General features: G+C 35.6%; 2 long non-coding RNA genes across 2 annotated transcripts in view; one reads left to right on the plus strand and one right to left on the minus strand.

Annotated features, from left to right (window-relative positions):
- The window catches only part of LOC124169737, a 45,804-nt gene that overhangs the window by 4,761 nt on the left and 21,157 nt on the right, over positions 1 to 19,886 (minus strand). The gene's annotated exons all lie outside the window — the stretch shown is intronic.
- Positions 8,306 to 12,638, plus strand: LOC124169736. Its single transcript, XR_006867220.1, has 4 exons — positions 8,306 to 8,849; positions 8,936 to 9,117; positions 10,818 to 10,942; positions 11,039 to 12,638. It is a non-coding gene; the product is annotated as an uncharacterized LOC124169736 (long non-coding RNA).

Here is a 19,886-nt window from a genome sequence, read left to right on the forward strand (position 1 = left end):
CATAGTTATTTGTGGTTGTGTACACCCAAATGAGTACAATGCTAGTGGGATCATCATCATCATCAATGCGAGGATTGGCTGTGCCTCTTGCTTCTATGTATACAAGATGTTGATTCCAAAATCAGGTGTTTATGATCATTATTGGAAGGTGAGTGTCATTATGTAATTGGGCATTGGAGGAGTGGTTTGAGGGAAATGGTAATAGCTCTCATTTTATGAATACAAAATCTTCATTTTCTACGGGGGAAAGCCATGTTATTGCACACATAGCTTGACAAAATTTTGGTACCAATAATCTATGTCCCATCTCTAAATAAGAGTATTCATAGGTCACTCTAGAGGAGGAGGAGGGATGGGACTATGAAATCTCTAGACAACATGGTGGTCCCGTGGGTAGATTCTTGGACTACTGATCCTAGGGTTGTGGGTTCTAAGCCTGGGCCTTTAACCTGGATCCGCCCAAAATATTTTTTTTTAAATTAATAATTGATATTCTAGGAGAATGCTAAGGGTCTCATATTTACTACATTCTGAAAATATTACATTAATCGGTTGTGTAGTTTCCAAGATACAGACTGTGACATAAATGTCACATTGGGCGGATCTGTTGTCTTTTCGTGCAAGGTAATATTTCCCTAGAAAAAGCAAATATTTTTCGTATTTGAGCTGCACAGTTCATTTAAATGATAAAAAACGCTAGAAAAAACATATTATTACTTACATACACTATTGTCAAGCTTTTGTTTAAATTTAAAGTATATTGTTTAAAAATTAGCAATAATTTTTAGAGTTCCATTGCCTGCGATTTATAAATTTTTCAACGTAAAGTGTGATATTTACGATTTACAAATTTTCTGGATTTTTCAATGTCATCTCACAAATGTGGAATATTTAAATTTATAATGTTTATATTATAAATTTGTCAAATACACGTCAAGAAAAATTATTCTAAAGTTATGTAAAGTTTTCGTCAGGAGTGTTACGAAATTACAGAACCTTGAATTGACACAATCAATGGATTTGTTGAAGGTACATTTAAATAATATTTTTACATGGCTAATAAGTAAAACAGTTGAAAATGCATTTCCCAATTTTAGAAAACACATAGAATAAATATACATATTTGAAAATTATTCTCATAACACATAAGAGTGTAATACAGTATAAAATTGAATGAAATTTGAAACAATTTGTTTCAAATAAACAATAGATTGATTTAGAGTTCAATGCCGGCGTATACGTACCATTTTGAGTGGTAAGTAGTAAAGCAACATTTGTCCATATTACATGCGTCGCATGCAGTGCAGTTGACGGAAGCGCAATATTCTCCAGCACGGCGACGCCATCTTTTATTTAGTAAAACAGGGACTAATTTATTATTAGCATCATAACATATTTCACTGTCTGCCTCTGTTGAAAACGAAATAGTACGGCGGCTACACTTGGCTTTGCATCGATGTATGGTCAGTTATGTTTGCACTATTACACGCCTGATCTCTAATTGTGACATGTAAGGACCAGATTTCGTTTGTGAACAGCTTCAGATTGTAAGCAGCTACATCCAAAAGCCAAGGAGAGATATTCCACCACCACCACCAAAACTGATTGTCTTCCGCCGAATGAATTGCATGCAAGGATGGATACCAAAATACGTAATCATACTCCTGCCAAAAGAGAGTTTTCCCAATGGGAAAAATCTCCCTGAAACGTTTTTGCAATTTAGTGATGTGCGGGCGTAGCTCCCACAATTTGTCTTTCATGCTAGGCATCGTATTGTCTGCACAGTGAAGGTATTTACTTATCACAAGGAATCTATTCCTTTGCTTGGCTATGGCAGGAATTGAGTTGTAAACATCCCCAGAATCTTCCCAGGGGCATCGCTTGGATGGAACCTTGTTACAACCCATAACAGTAAAATTCCAATGAAAATTTTCATCTCCTCTATACTGATACTAGGAGATGAAAAAACAATAAACGTAGTATTATTATCTTATTCTGCCATGAGAAAAAAATGTCATCCGAAAAAAACGATTTCAAAAATGTGTACACATGATTTTTCCCTCAATTCAGGAAGATCTGTATCGGATTAACCTATACCTTACAAAAAGAACTTCCCGTCGCCAATTAGCTGCTTCTATTTTTACTTTTTTCTGTTGAAGAAGTAATGTAAGATTCGTTGACTTCGAATCCTTTTCCTTATGTGTAACTGGTACCGAAATTCTTCCAGACTTCTCTTTAAATTTATTAGTATTATCATTATCAAGCTGCAAAACAAGCTCCACTCTTGCCCGAAGTTGTCTTCCCATTCAATTTTCCACAAGTCCTCCAGCCTGGTCATCTGCAATGTCCTCATCAGTGACAATTATCGCTTCTGGTGGCTCAAGGTATATTGATTATACTTCGTCAAAGTCTCTGTTTTCCGGAAGCTTCACAGTTTAATATCTCTGAGCTATCGATATTAAAAATTTTAATTCAAAAGTAATTACCTTAATAAAAGTAAATAAACGCAAATTATTGATTAATTCATAAATAATAAATCTTTTGGCGAGAATGCAAAGGAAAAAACGTTGAAATGCAACAAATTCTAACTAGAGCATAAAATTCGAAACTTTGAAGATTTGCATAGGGATCCGCCCAATGTGACATTTATGTCACAGTAACATTTATCAGAGTATATTGCAGAAATGGAAAGCAATACCAAACATATTAATGAATTATTAATAATTTTGTATCATTATGTTGATACATACCAAAAATTGTCGCTGTAGCGCATATAGTTAATGAAAAAATTAATTATTTACACAAAGCGAACGTCCATTTTTAGTGTCTAGGGAAGGCGCATAAGTACCAGGGGTACTTAAAGGATAGGTCTTCACTCTCACTTGACAATTCTTACCTTGAATTAAAGCACTTAGCTTCCTCTTTCTAATAAGGTATAAAACTTAACAATATACCGTGCCCGAGCGATACAAGAGCCATTACAGTGGAGCGATACAGGGTGTGACATTTTTGTTACATTGGGCGGATCCAGGTTAATCATCACCGTTAAAAATCCTCATAGTGTGAGGTGATAGTGTGAGCACAAAGTTGCTAAGTTTCAATATGTTATCAGGCATTTTTTTATTTTATTTCCATCCAAGTTCGAAACTAAGGGAAAAAATTTTTACTCAATGAAACAATGTTAAGGAGTCACCCATCGGCTTCAAATATTTAAAATTAGCAATATTATTTGCGTACTTTACAGGGGCATGTCTGTAATTGTGTAGAATTTCCACTTCTACATTATTCTACAGCATTTCAGCTCTAGTGATATATGTACATATGTGATAGGACATGAAATATGTCTTCTTTCAATGAGGGAGTGCATCAGATGAAGATTTAATAGAGGAATACAATTCTTAGAATTTGCCTACTTTATAGGGGCAAGGCAGTTCGGTGGACGAGTGCTCCATTCTAGGTATGATTCCTAAGGTTCAAATGTCCTTTTCTGCCAATTAGAAAGTATGGCAGTGGGGATTTTTATACCAAATTACATATCAAAGGAGAATATTGCTGGGACTATTGTATTTTCTCTCTGATGTGTATGAAGTTGGTGGCATGGCTTTTGATGGTGCCTCACAGCAATTACTGCCAATGGCCAATGATATCACAACAATGATTTTCCTTGATATGATTTCCCCATATGACTGCTTTCGCCAATCCATTTACAGTTGGCTGAGTAAATCTTTTTCCATTTGTGCAGACAGATCCTTTTCTATTCCTTTTATATCCTTTCTGGCATCATGACGAAGAGGATGAAGAAGAGTCCACTAGATTGGGGTACTAACCTGGGTATGAAAATTTCAAAGCTAGCGACTCATTGCTTATCCTAACTGTATTTCAAGTACTTCCAAGAAATTGAGAAGAAAAAATTTGAGAAATTGATATGCTAATTTTTGAAAATAGAGGGGTCCTAGAAAAATCTAACCAACCTTTGGACTGAGTGACTGATAAATTTTCAATGCTTTTACAGACCAAGGCCAAAGCCAATCAATAGTCCATCAGGGAAAGGTTGCAATGAGGGAGGAAGGTATCCATTTGGAGGGACTACAATTGTCTCAATCTTTTGAGGGTATTTTGAACCCCTTGACTATAGGGCATGCTACAGCCTTGTTGTGAAATATCCATATCCCAGTTAGCACATTATAAGTCATTGAGATAAGGTGAAAGGAAGAAATAAGGAAGGCGCTTATCAAGTAAGGTTGTTATGGGTTTCTTACGGCCAGGCCAACAAAAATCCAGAGTAATGACAAAATGGATGCCAAACTTTCAGCACTTATTCAGTTTTTTCATTCAAGCACCAGCTAAGTTTTCCTATATGTACATATAATTGAATTTAGAAATGGTAACTACACCTTATGGTAACTACCGAAGAATGATGAAGATAAAATGGATTGACCGTGTGAGTAACCAGGAAGTGCTAAGGAGAGTAGGAGAAAAGAGAAGCCTCCTAAAAACATTAAGCAGAAGAAGGGACAACTTAGTTGGCCACATTTTGAGGCACGATGGTCTGATGAAGACAATCGTTGAAGGACAAGTGGAAGGGAAAAAGGGCACGGGACGGCCCCGAATGAGTTATATAGGACAGGTTATAAAGGATGTAAAAGAGAAGAAATATGTAGCTATGAAAAGATTAGCGGATAGGAGAGAGAAATGGAGAGCTGCATCCAACCAATCTCAGGATTCTTGACTAATGATGATGAACTACACCTTTTTCAGTCATCAGTTACCATGGTGTAATAGTTAGCGTATAGAGCTGCGGATGGGTAGGTCATGCATTCTTTTCTCCCTGGTTTAATTTTTTTTCTTTCCACCACAAGGATAAAGTACTTTTAATATCTTCGCCAGCCAGTCACTTGCTGTTGTTTATTTTTTTTTCTATCTACTGGAAAATCTGTAATTAGTTGTTAAGCTCTTATAAAGACTCACTGAATTTCACCATTAAGCTTTAAATTCATGTCGGGATGAGCAGCGTCGAATGTGTAGTATGCTGTTCAGCCACCTTTGGCACTTTAATAGAAGAGACTTTCGTTGTATGAGGATATTTAACGGCATTCCTTACCTATTCTTCCCTAAAATCTTACTCTTGCCCCTTAGCTTATGATGAGCTGCTTATCAATTTTTTCCACAGGAAAACCATAAGAAACTGATAACTCTCTTACTTTGTGCTATCTGGAATGAAACTCATATCTTGTTCTGTTTTTATCACATTACCTTAAATATTGAATATGCAGCTCGCGAATTCATATATTATAAAAAAAAACATTTTTTGTACATAATATCTTAAGAAAATTTCTCTAGCCATACCTATTTTGGATTGTTTCATAACTTTGATTTGGTAAAAATTGCATCCTTTATTCAGGTATTGGCTTAAATAGTAGTTGCATAACGATATGGAAGGTAAAATAATTATGTTAACATTTTAAATTACAGCGCAGACAGTCTTAAGCTCAAATTTCCTACGATATCCTAATTTTTTCACTTACAAATCATAAAATCAGCTATTATGAAATCGAAATGGTAATATGTGACAAACTATCCCATTTGAACCGTTCCGCGCGATTTCTTAGCGATAGCAAGCGAAAATGACAGCGATTCGCTGGCGGGATTTTTAAATTGGAGTTTCTCTGCGAACATGAGTCGCTCGTAGAACAAGAGTGGCGAGGGGACATTATGGGGGAAAATGTTTTTCACTATTCTGAGACAAAATTTTGGCACAAACATCAAGATACATGTAAGTACATTACTTGCAAGTAGTAGACAAAATAAGCTGATCTTACATAATTAATAGGAACATGTCCTTTTAAATTTCGAATTAAGAAAATAACTCTTGAAAGTCTGGCTGATATATTTTTTTGTGTGGTTCCCAGGTCAACCTATTATCAATAAGAATCCCTAAAAATTTAACAGTTTCTAGTTCATGATGGTCAGATATGTTCCTTAAACTAAAAAGAAGACTTTGGGTTTTACTTTCATTGAGTAAAAATCCATTTGCCCTGAACCATACGGAGGCCCGAGAAAGTGTGTTTTCAGTTAATGTTTTTAGTGTCAATAGATCTGAACTATTATTTGGGAAAGTTGTGTCGTCAGCATATATTACATATTTTAGTGATTTATTCTATACGTCAGTTTTCTACTTTCCATAACCAATAAAGTATATAAAGTAGGGGTAAGTATCGTTAATGGGTTGACCCGTGAATAAACAGATAAATGAAACTGGTGCTATGCGATACATCCGCAATCATTGACGAACGGAAGATTGAGAAAAAATTCTCTATTATAAGATTATAAATTCTCCTACCATTACCTGCTAAATACTTCCTTCATTCGTTGCCATAATTTTTTTTTACTAGATTAATTCGTTTCGTCAAAGTATAGGCGAGCGAAAAAACAACAAATAAAAGATTAACGATCAGCGCGTATTTAGATGACGTTTTATGACACAATAGTACAGATCGTTTACGCGCTGTGTAAACGGAAAATTACGGTCATACCATCGCTGTGTAAACGCGTAAGTGTGGAAGTCACCATGGTCGACACCTACGTAGTATAAAAAATAGGATACTACAGACAAATGAATGTCTGTGTGTATACACGACGTTTAGTACGCCATGGAATGGAAATTTGTCGGTAAAAATGACATGAAAACGGGAAATACGATTCATAGCGTAAAAAGGATTTAAGATGCATGGCGATGTACTGGGAAAACTATTACATTCGAAAATTGTGGCGGAGTCAGCAGTGCGAAAGTCAGTAGTGAAAAAGATATCAAAGGAAGGCTTCGGCGATATTATAAAAGAAGCAATAAATATGAATTCCCTTCATTGAAACCCAACCCAACGGGTTGCGTTTTCAAACATTAATTTAAAAACTACTCACAGGAACTCATTTCTTTAGTTTGTAATAGTGATACGTATCACTCCCAGACGGCACAGGAAGTTTTCGTACCTGAATACGAGGATGGACCATCAAGATACAAAAATCGCACTTAGGAAGTTACTAAAAAGGTTTTGTTTCTTTATTTCCTATAATGACGAAAAAAGATGCAAGAGGACTGGCAAATTCATATGCATCGATAAAACTGTATTCGGTCTGGGACTATTTTCTTTCGCGGGTGGTGCCATCTGGTGCCATCGTGCCATATCCTCCTAGAAAGATCACATGTCTTCACAAGCTAGCACAAGCCGTTGGAGATCGCGTCGTTTACGTAACGTCTTACCACATTTCAGGGATTTTTGTGGTTAAGTTTGTGAAAATTAGAGTGTCTGGTAATACATAGTAGTAATAGTAGTGATTTTGCCAAACGTTAATTAGCTATTTAATGTGCGAAACTATACATTCATTGCAAGTGAATTTGCTCGGTAGGTACTAAAATTATTTTCCCCTGCGAAAGAGATCAGTTCACGTTATGGTACCACAAGTAAAGGGACATTCAGGGTAGTGATGCCGTGATAAATAACATCATCAATTAATTTATTTATGCAAGGATCATGGATGTGTGCTTGATTTACATGTACACTGCAGTGATGCGTGCTTGAAGAATCCCATCGAGTTGATTGAGTATTCAGTGCAATTGTTTTGTTCATAGCGTGTGATTTGGTAAGCCCGGATAAATACGTATTGCCAGTACTGCAGTTAGTTTATAAATTGGCTCCAAATACTATTTAGTCGACGCATTGATGACGCGGCCAACTTATTTTCAGTGTCCTCCTAAATGCTATCCAACTAAAGGCACACTTCTATCAATGTTTTCACAAGTAATGGGTTTCCAAAATGGTTCTCAGTTGAACTTGGGTATCTGTCTTAAGAAGCTGCATCATATGATATCAAACATTGAAAAGTAAACAAAAACATTGAAAATCGGAAATCGCCATAACTATAGTGATTACCGGTTTTCAATGTTTACGTTCAATTTTCAGTCATAATTACACCATATAAAATTTTGTAAAATCAGGAGGAAATGCTAAATTCTATTTGATGAATGCCACTCTAAGTAAATGGACAATGCCCAACTATCCAATCCCCAAAATGTACTTAATTTTATTGTGATTTAGGCTTTTTTATCACTCGGAACAGTAAAATATGTACCTATGTTGAAAAATGAGACATTGACCTACACTCCAAGAACTATTTTAAGGTGGTTTGAGCGAGATAGATCCGTAGTCACAACAGCGACTGTATCTTCTCAAACTTTACAAGTATCAAGAGTTTTTAAGGTTAACGATACAATTTTATAATTTTTTGTCGGGTAAATATTTGCATCAGTTGCTTATTTTTCTCGGTAATGAACAAAATATACGTATTTTAAACTCTATCTTGACTTATTACCAAAGGTACCAACGGTACTTTTAGTAATATAATACTAAGTTTCCTTAATATAGTATGGACTTAATCCCGACTTGGAGTACGATATCCTGACATCTGAAATGTTCAAACATAAAAATTTAAGGGTTACTTATATTAGAAAGCTATTTTAAAGCATTGTATCGCTAGAAATGACATATGTCAAAGAGACGTTCGACTTGGCAACAACGTCAAATTTCTTAGGTTGGTGCGACTCTCAACTAGCAACTAGAAATTCAGAGAAACAAGTGAATGGCTTGAAGCGTTACAGGAGTGCAGAGATTTCGGTGTTGAAATGTACTTTAGAAAGTCGAGTATTTCTCTAACTTTTTAGTGAAATATGCCAGTTTTTCAGCCTTCTCTGCTTTAACGATGAAGTCATCCACTAGTAAAGCGGGGCGGTTTGTGCGGAAGAAGGAATTTACGAAGGGACAGAAGAGTTCTTCTCGAACGTTCAGTGAATATAGGTAAGTGCTCTAGTAAATAACTCATTGCGAATTTAAAAATGGAAATATGTTATTAGCTGAAAATAATTTTTTTATTTCATTTATAGTGTGCGTCCTGTCATGTGTTGGGAATGAGCAAATGAATCGGGTTTTGGCAACCCTAATTATTCCGTCTGTCGCCAATTCCACTTGGAAAAGGTAGGAGCGATCTGTGGGGTCAAAGGTTGAAGATGCAATCGAGTACGGAAGCTGTGGAGGTGGAGAAGCTTCTCACTTTGGCCTTAACACCGTAAGTTTCACCGCATCAGTTTAAAAAATGAGACTATAAGTAGTAGCGTTATTGGTCCCCCGAAACCCAATGTGAAAGTTAATTCTTTTTTTTTTAAATGTGCCTTGTGGTTGCATTACGTTCTTTCATATCTCTTGGAAATATTCAGTCGGTGTGCTTTTTATTTCCATGTACATTGCATTCCAAGAACATTATCAGTAGTAGGTCCAATATATAAACTAAAATTTAGGAAATGCAGAGGCTTTAATTTTTTTGATGATTACTTTGTTCAAGTGTAATTTTAAATTAGTTTCATTTAATTTTTTATTGTCCTTCAATGTAATTTGTTATTGGTTCCTTTGGATGAAATCATTATCGATTAAGTGACTGTTGACTGGAATTTGGTGATGTGAGCTATATAAAGTGTTTGATATTTAGAACCAGAGAATTACCACAGATTTGCTGTTTTTAACATAGAAAATCAATAATTGCTGGATTGTGTTAATGTGGATTATAAGTTGATTAATTATGGTGATCTGTTATCAGGTCATAGGATTAGAAGTCTATCTAACATATATTTTCAACTATAGTATCCATATCTTAAGTATTTATTCAGCAATTGAAGACAATCTAATTTCTCCTTGATTATTATTCCTTAGTCATTGTTTCTTAAAGAGGTAAAGTACTCAGCACAGCCCTTATACTGGTGTGCTCAGTGTTGCAACTATTACTCTATGTCATAATTTTACATGCTACTTATTTATCTAAGACTTTCAATATTTTTCGTGGATCAAAAACTTTTTCTTGATTTCTTAAAGGGATTACCTGTCTCCTCTAACAGCTATTTGCATGTGCTTGCCAGAAGAGGAGTATTAGTTATAATTCAATCAGCTTTGTTTCCGTGGCCATACCCTTTCCACTTATGATGTTCATCCTTCTCTCACAACCTGTTTTTTATGCAATGTGAAGAAATATTTTCTCTGTCGTTAATTTTTTAAAGTCAAGGCTGTACATACTAATTGCATACCCTTATTCATTTCAAATTCCTAATGTTGCATTGAGTGAATGCTAATGATCACATTGAACTTATCTTTCCAAAAGAATTGCATATAATCATATTTTACTAGTGGAAATAATATTGCAGGAAAATGTTCCTATCCATCGACATCATCTCCCTGTTGTTCTTGATGGTTCTGTCCTGATTGTGGTTGCTTTCCTACATTTATCATAATTACAACCTACTTCACTATATCTGGTATGATGTTGGGCACAATATGGTGGTCTTTAATATTAGTACAATTAAAAAGACATTGCAATATTTCCACTGAGTCTTATTATGACAACAACAATTGATAATGTTGTTTGTAGCAATGAAACGCGTTTTGTCATAATAAAACTCAGTGGAAATATTGCAATTTATAATTTTAGTAATACTTCATTATACATACTGATTAATGTTCTAGTTAGGCTAATGAGTTCCAAAATGGCAAAATGTATTTGTGTCACATTAACCAATGATAGGGTATAAGTGTCTGACACATATACAATGTCCTCCCTAATGTTGAATCAAGAACATCATAAGTTAAGGGGTAGATTACCTCCAATGTTATCATACTATTTCTATTCCTTAGTTTTAATTCCACCCAGTCACAGAAATCTAAGTGCAGTGCATTGGCTAATTAATATGTGGCCCCTCATTCAGTATACATAATTTATTTCAGTGGCATGACTCCCAGTGAAGAGTCTCCTATGCAGTGCAATGATGGAGCTGAGGTAGATATCATTGCCTCTTATGATTATGGATGGCAGAAGAAAGGCAATGGGTAATCATACAACAGTAAATCTGGTAAATTCCATCATATTTTCTGGGAAATAAATTATGCATAAATTGTTCCTCTTTATTATGTTAACAGTTAAAATGTCTTTCTTTTTACATTCACAGGGCATGGGTCTGTCATTGATTACCACTCCAAAAAATTACTTGCGTATGATGTATGCAGGACTATCTGTGCAATGTGTAGAAGACACAGAAGGTGGGAATGTTACAAACCCTGTGGAGTGTTATTTCAAGCTTAATGATTTCCCAAATGGCTACAGCTGGCATTAATATGGAGAAGCTGGTGGAAATACTCAGTATATGTGGAACTGAGGGAATAAGATTAAGTACACATGGGAGAGAGTATCAATGGTAAGCCCCATGTTACCATCCAAAGGAGAATAGAGTTTCACAAGTCTATTGAGGCTATTAGTAAATATTTTGAGGAGTTGAGAAAACTTAAAGAGTATGATAAATAAATAAGATGATAAATAAAAAGAGAAAATTAAAAAGAGTAAGACTGATAAATTATCTTATGCCTTATGTATAGCATGGTTTAAATGTACATAGTAGCAATGGTCATACTGTAAAGTCTATTAGAGATTTTTTAGCTTCTTTAAGATTCTCCCCACGTCCTCTGGCTTGTGGTAACAGGTGTCTCCTGAGTATTTTAACTAGTATCTTCAGGTTTGCTGCAAGGGTCTAAAGGTTTGCGTGACATAATATTGGGCAATTTTTCCATGTTTTCTTTTGGGTGATTATCTTGTATACTGGTTAATGCGTCAACGCCTTTGAGTGAGAATGACTCTTTAGAAACTCCCTCCTGAATTGTTAGTGGGATTTTGTCGATAGGGCTGATCAATTTCTTTGCACACCTTGATTGGCAAGAAAATTATGCTGTCCCTCCCAAGGGATTGTTGTTAAAAGGGTAGCAAGGATTTTATTATTATTTGCATCGGTGAAAGTTATTTTAAAGTACTGTTTAACTAATTGCCATCTAATTACTGAAAGACATTGTGTTCCACTCTATGTATATAAATATCTTTATATATAAAATTAACCTGAAAATGTCCACCAGCTTCTCCATATTATGTAGAAATAAGGTTAAGGCAAATCTGGTGGTCTCCATGTTCAATGCTATTGGCTCCTGAAGTTAAGCACAATCAAGATCAGCTTACATAGCTAACATTGGTAACATATTCCCTTTCGTATTATATCTTTTGCTCTTACAATGACTTCGGGAACAACCTAAGTTGCTTCACAGGGACTGTAACTTGCCTCCTTACTGTAGCCTTCATTTTTTCTTCTATTCTGCTAGAGTGGGGCACATGGCATATGCAGTGTTGAATGCTAACAAAGAAATGTTTCTTTTTAAGACTAGCCTCTGCCCATTTCTTCAAAATTTACTGTGAATGCCTGAAGTGTATTTTTTTAACACTGATTTGAAGGAAAAAATCCCACTACTACATTGGAAATATGAGGGAACATTATCACAAGCAAGTTAGAGTGATAAGACAGCAGAGAAACACCTCATATACAAACAAACAAAGTATATAGTAGCCAATTTAATGTCTCTTGGGAGCCCTGGCTCTCCTTTTTATGTTCTTAGCCAACACTCAGTGAAACTGAAATGTGTATTGCTACATATATGTAACATTGTAGAGTGCTTTTCTGAAAATATTTTGTAATTTTTGTTATGTATTAATAATAAATATGTATACCAGAAGTGTAGTAATATATCATTTTTTGTCTGATTTCTTCCTACAAACCCTAAGTTGGTAACTATGTGCATATATTTCCAGAATAGGGCCATGAGATGAAAAGCAGAATATTGAAATTGTATCCAATTTAACTAAAGGTAAGGGGTATTGCAGTAGGCATCAAGATGAATGGCAAGCTTCATTTAGAATAGTGTTATGGATATTTTAGTGGTTGAAGCACAATATTGTGATTTTTTAGCTTATAGTATCTCTGTAATGATGTAAGCAGAAGTCCATTTGGTGTGAATTTCTTGTTCCTAAGGGATTGTTGTAAGGAAATGGCAAGATGCACTTCCTTTGAGACTCAATATGACTGTTATTGGAAGATTAATTTATATTTCGGTAACGTTCTATCTAAAGATTAGATTCGTTTGATTGCTTCGTGGTTAGTAGTCAGCTCTGCATTCATAGGTAATTTAAAATCGATGTCGACCAATGTTAATATATTCGGAGGGCTGGTTATACATTCATTTTTTCGATAGGTTTCCTCAAATTCGGTTAAGGCAACAAGATTTAGTAGGTTTTATGCATTGTGGGATGAATTCTGATTTCCAAAAGGGAGATGATTCAACAGAATTTTACCATAAACGAAATGTGTTGTTTGACTTAAGTGTAAACGCATGACTACACTCATAATATCTCGCCATGAATCCTGTCCTTTCGTTTATGTAAGGTTCGGACTGCGTTGACTTAAATATGAAAAGTACTTGTCAATAACTACCTGTTAACGTTGTTCAATAGGTTTCACGCACGGCTCATACCTAAAAGATGGTTTGAGCCACTCGATTTCATCACAAATAGCAAGTTCATTAATGCGGATGGAGAATCGTACTTGTGAAAGTAAATACGCAGACACCTTTAGTATGCGTAAAATCGGTAATATCTTTCCTCCCAAAGCATGCCAAATAATATTTACGTACACATAAGAAATCTCTTCATTCGAAGTTTACAGAAACCCAAATAGTATCAGGAATCGCGAGTCTCATATTTCACTTCCCAATGTCCACCACGAAGTAATTTTTGTACTTGGAATTTACTGCGACAATATGGAAAGTCAGTACACTAAACTCTTACGCAATCAATTATATCCAGTTATTCCTTTTCCAATTATTCCTTGTATGCGATCATGTTTGTTTACGTTTAATTCTAAAGCAGCGTTGCCAAGCCGAAACTTCCGGCATCCGGTCGTCTGCAGGAAATGCCTTTTCGACGAAAAGTTTTTCTTTTATATTTTAATTATACTACCGGTGACCTATAATTTTAATGCAACCAAAAATTCATAAATGAAGTTTACTACACTCAGTTAGTTTTTCGTCGATTTCTATGTACGGGAAATAATTCTTTTTAAATAAATACTGTCGCCAAAGCGCATGGCTCCTATCTATGCCATGTAAATCAGCTTCTCTTTGCTCACAAATATCTCTGAATTTAGCCCGGTAAGGGGTGTATATTATGATATCACTGGAAAGATCAAGACTTTTTCTTTACAATGAGATAAAAATCATAGAATTCTATGATGATTGATTTTTCGCTCAAACTACCTTAACACATTGTAGCTATTTATTTCTTAACTTTGCAAGTAGGTTACAAGCACAAAAACCTCCCTTCAACTAGTTGCTTCCATCAGCTAAAAAATTCTATTCATTAATGCAGTTCAAATGCTTACCATTGTTAAGCCCATTTGGAAGCACATTTGCTACCATATTTTGTAAACATGTAATCAGCAATTATTTTTTCCTATGGCAACAGAGTTTTTAACAAAATGATGTCTAACCTCTGTTCTTTGACCTTCCATGCACCACATCAGTGCCAAGTTTTTTTTGCTCCAGCTGCCTAACTTACATACTCGCCTTCTATTGTATACATAGCCACTGCACAGCACTGCTTTTTGTTTTCCCAAGCTACTGCTCCATTAACTAACTTGTCATGTATCCAGTACAGGACACTCAATCTATTTTGTCAATGGCAAAGTCAGCATTTTTGTATCCCTCCAGAAACTTTCCTGACTAAGAATAAGATAATTTATAGTTCCCATTAAAATATCTTAATATACTCTTTGCATATGCCCAGTATTGCATTGTAAAATCATCAATAAACCTTCTTAACACATCTTGGTCCGGCACCCTTTAAACTAGACTAGCCATTGGGGCCGGTCATATTTTATGCCATAGGCCTCAATATATGTTCAAACTATTATAACGTCGATAAAAAAGACGTCAATAAGAAAAAAATTTCACAAAAACAAACAGTAAAGCTACCTGAAGACGCACAAACCAGAACTAGGTCGAAATAGTTCCAAATAAATCCGTAGAGGTCAGCAGGAGACTGCACTGCATGAAAACGTGAAAACGTAAAAACGCGTGATCGGCACATAAGCGCTGGCGGCGGAAACACGTAAAAACACGTGTGCGGACCATAATGTGTTAAGTTTGACACTGCAAAGACGCGATCTGGCCTTGTACAAATCATTGCATACATAAGAAAACCAATCAAAATTAGAAATGGAGCATCAGGAAAAGTTTTTGGGTCACTGCAGGAGCTACATTCAAACCTGCTTCTATGAGACAAAGGTTGATTGCAGGTCAAGTTAGTAGATGACAAGGAGATTATGTGATCTGGTAATTTTCGAGCCACTCCATTTTTTAAAGAAAACGTCTCTTCTGCTTCCTTGCTTCCAAACACTGACTCATTTTCTTGATTACTCTCAAAACTACTGTCGACATTAGTTGGAACTTTGTCATTGCCCTCACAACTTGATTCAGGAATAGAGTCTTCATTACTTGATATTCTGATATTCCCCTCACTACTTGGGTACCTTTGTGAGTTCAGCTCTGCCATTCTCTCCACTGTCAGGTTGAGGCTAGTAACTAATTATCCCTTATCCCCTAAGAGCCTAGGTAGAATGAAAGAGTTACCAAGAGGTATTTGGACTAGCTTGAGCTCCCTAAACATATTTACAAAGAATACTACATCACATGCTTCGATGAATCTTCCCGCAATATCAGGGTCAGTCAAAAAATATCATTTTTGACTCCTCACAATTGCCAATACTTTTTGCATTTGGCATCCAGCATCTTTCATTGCTCTGTAGCCACATAAGCATAGAAAATACATCCAAATACTTTTAGATGTCTTCGATTAAATTTTCGTTCAGACCATCTCTCCTCAGGTAATGCATTCCCTCCTGCTTTGGATGGTACTGTTTCGAGATATACAGCTTCTCAACAAGCTTCAACCCAATAATATTTTGGTAAATTGATGCCAGAGAGTTTGTACCTAGCTTTCTATTTGCTCAGCGAATCATTTCTGCTTGAAGATTATAAGATTTTGTAGTTTAATCTTTTATCACACATGCCCTTAACCTCCCCTGTTATGCCTGACCCATATATTCACCCCCATAATCTGTATGCAGGCATTTCATATTGTTCCCTGTCTCATTCTCCATGCTTGCCTTAAAAATTGTATAGCATTGTAGGACTAAATGAGACTCCTTACTTTTAATAAAGAAAACAAAAACCTTTCTTGTGCAGTCATCAGTGAAGGTGAGCATACATTGTTCTCGTCCTTTTTCTATTCCATGTTCCTATCCCTTTCTTTCCTTACCCCTGAATTTATATGTATATTTTGCATAAATAATATAAATATATTTTCACCTATAATACCATCAGACCACACAATTCTGAGAGGATCAGACTTAATTTATTACATACAGCTTCCATTCTAGCACTTATCTCGAATCATTTCTTTGCTAACATGCCATCAACATATGCTATACAAGGCTGAAATGTATTACATATTAGGGGGACAATCCACACCACTGACAACCACATTATAACCTGCATGTTACTCTGTCACAAGTCTGTTACTCTTGTACCACAGACTTAGCAAACAGTCCTCTACTGCTTTGACAGTCAATCCTACGTAACAAGTTGCATTACTTTTACTTTATGAATTATATTGTTTCAAATCTTGACAACATATGCCATTTTCTTCTAAACTAGTGGCTAGATCACTCCTTTTACTTCCAAAGATCTGGCATCAAATAAGCTGTACCCAGATTCATTAAACAAGACAGCTGTGTCTTTTTAACTAGCTTGCTTACAGACAGTACATTGGTTGATAAATTTGTAACATTTTGATCTGGAGTATAGCACTTTACAGTGTGGGAACATGGGCACTTAGGGAGGAGAATGGGAGAGGCTGGAGGTGTTCGAGATGTGGGTAAGGAGAAAGTGAAGTGGACTGAGAGAAGAAAGAAGGTCAAAGTGCGAGACATGTTGAGTGAGGAGAGACAGCTTCTGGATAGCATTCAAAGGAGACAGGAAGTATGGATTAGGCAAGTACTGAGCTGGGAGTGGATGTTGAAAACACTATTAGGGGATAGAATGTTGGGTAAACAAAGGAGAGAATAGGATTTTTAGATAGCATGAAAAGGATGAAGTTGTGAATTCAGGAGGGAAATCAATGAGGGCAAGGGGGACTTTTGGAATGCTCCATGCAAACCTACCTTAATACCAAGCGGTAGAATACTTAAATAAAAATGTCTTGGAGTTAATTTTTAAGCATTGTATATGCAGTATGACAAAGTGTTTGTGAAAATTTTATCGACGTATTAAGTATTCCTTCCCGATTTTTATGAAAAAAAATTGTTTTCAAGTCGTATATCTTGTCGGAAAGCCATAAATTGATGTCTAGCAGCTAAATCTACATACTATTGATCGTAAAAATCGTCTCTTCAAAACAATTTGACCCGTAAAACTCACTGATGGCTGAGATATACTATACACTACGCTTCCTTATTGACGGTTTTTCGAGTAAGCTGCAAAAATTCCCGTCAATTCGCTCAGTCTATCAGTATTTTAAGTAAATATGAGTTGCAAGTTACGGCTTGGAACTTTCGAACGACCGTAATGAATAAAATTAAGTTTTAACATACGCATCAATAAACGTTTTTCGTCATCATAAGTACTATGCACATTAAATTTCGGCATATCAATCATTGTGTTATCGCTTAACCCGAACTATCTTCCAGCACGGGTGCCTGCGGGTATTTTGAACGGGGGAATACTTCCCGCTCATATCGCATCAAGCCGTTCCGAATCATGCATCAGCATGGGTGCGTTCCGAATCACGCATCATGCGCATCAACGCATGACCTTGATGCAGCCGTTCCGAAATTGCATCAAGGCATTGATGCGCTTATGAAATGGTTCTAAGGTTTCTCAGCCCATGCCTGGATATCATATTTCCTCTATGCTATCAAAAATATAGTTGTTTACAATGTATTTGAATTGAGAAATCTGTATTGTTATCTACTTTGTATCACGTATCCCATCATCAATTATAATTGATTGTAAGGAGGTTTATGATCAAAATACACATTAGCAGTTACAAGTCTGATAAATTGAGTAGAGCACAAATTATCAATAATATGGGAGGGGAAGCTCAACAGATAGTCAAACATCATATATTATCTGTTTATCGTCATTTTCTTCTTGAGTTTCAAATATTAATGTTTTCAGTTCAATCATATCCTTGTTATTACCACATATACTAAGGAAGAAAAAGTATCCCAACAAAATTTGTGCCACCATTATTGCCGTAAAATTGGTTCCTTTCTAATGATGCATCACTCTTAGGAACTAGAAAAGAGATATTTCACTAGGGAAGAGGTGAATTCAATACACATACTTTAAAATTGGCATTATATTTAACTATGATTTTATCTTCCTTTTCTATGATACCATCTCCCTCTCACTTTCTTCTCTCTCCATGCTTTCTGCTTAAGATTTCACTCAAAAAACACAAATCCTGAAATGAGCTCCAACCTCATCACCACTCCTTCTTTCCATCATCTGAAAATTTGAGAACTGTAGTCTTTTGATTGGACGTTGCGATAGTGATTAATCCCTTTGATTACTAGAAAGGATGAAGAATAATGTTGAATACCTCAAAAAGCATCACCATATCATCAACATCAGTCCACATAGTAAAGAGGTAGCTTGTGAAAATATTTACTCAATACACTAGCAAATCATTGCCACATAGGACACTATTACTACCTTTTAAAACATAGTGTTTATTCTTTGGATTTTGGAATGAGTTTTTTAAACACTACTAGAAGAACACTTAAACAAATAATGCATTTAATAATAAGTCTCTCAGTTAAGAATTCATGATTGAAAACCTCTGGCTACAGAGTTACCATTGTAGTTTTGTTGCTCCGGTTTTAAACCTAAGTTCTTAAACCTAATTTTAATGTTCCGTTATGTACTGATTACAAGGCTACTATTAATCGTTATCTTGATGATGTCAATCTTGTCACGCCCAAAGTGGAATAAATATTTCAAGCAGTTAAAAGGTGGCAAGAAATTTTCAAAACTTGATATGTCAAATGCTTATATCAATTAGAGCTAGGGGAAGAAACAAAACCTTTGTTGGCATGGAGTACACATAGAGGTATTTATATTCCTAATACAGTAGATTCCGGTTAATTGGGACACATCGGGACAGGCACACTTTGCCCCAATTAAGCAGCTGTCCCAATTAAGCAAACTATCCCATACATGTACCTACATAAACAAACTTTGAATGATAGAAAGAAGACTAAAGAATGGTTATAATGCAAACAACGTTTATTAAACTATTAATTTGTTTAATAAATCAGCGAGATTAGTTAATTTATTAACATTTTTAAGAATGATAGTAATCTTAGTTGAAAATATTTTTCACAGTCTCAGGCGATGCTGGATGAATGTCATTTACTAACTCCTATTGAAGAAAAATTCATGGTTAATTAGTTTATAATATGTGATTCCTTAAATTCCTAAACATGCAAGTACTTTCATTTCAAATCGTATCTCGTCGCCCAAGGAATTTTTCTAATGTTCTCTGCAGCATTCTCGTCATCCTCGTCGTACGACCCAAGTCGGCACAGAAATCCAATGACGACCTTGGGCTATCTTCATTGCCTTTCACATGAAGAAGAGTCGCAAACCCTCAATGAACCTCCTTGCATCCAGAGTTATCACTTAGCTACGTTCAGGTGCGATTTCATCTCCATCACCATCCTCACCTTCAGCTTCAATGTTGCCTGTGTAATATGGTTTCAGCAATATCAAGTTCACAGTTTTCATTGGTCCAAATTGCAGTGAATATAATCGAGCTCTTCATGGCTTGTTATGTGGCACAGTTTGGAGTTGAATACATTTTCA

The sequence above is a fragment of the Ischnura elegans genome, chromosome 12 (assembly GCF_921293095.1).
Source record: "Ischnura elegans chromosome 12, ioIscEleg1.1, whole genome shotgun sequence".
Taxonomy (NCBI): Eukaryota; Metazoa; Arthropoda; class Insecta; order Odonata; family Coenagrionidae; genus Ischnura; species Ischnura elegans.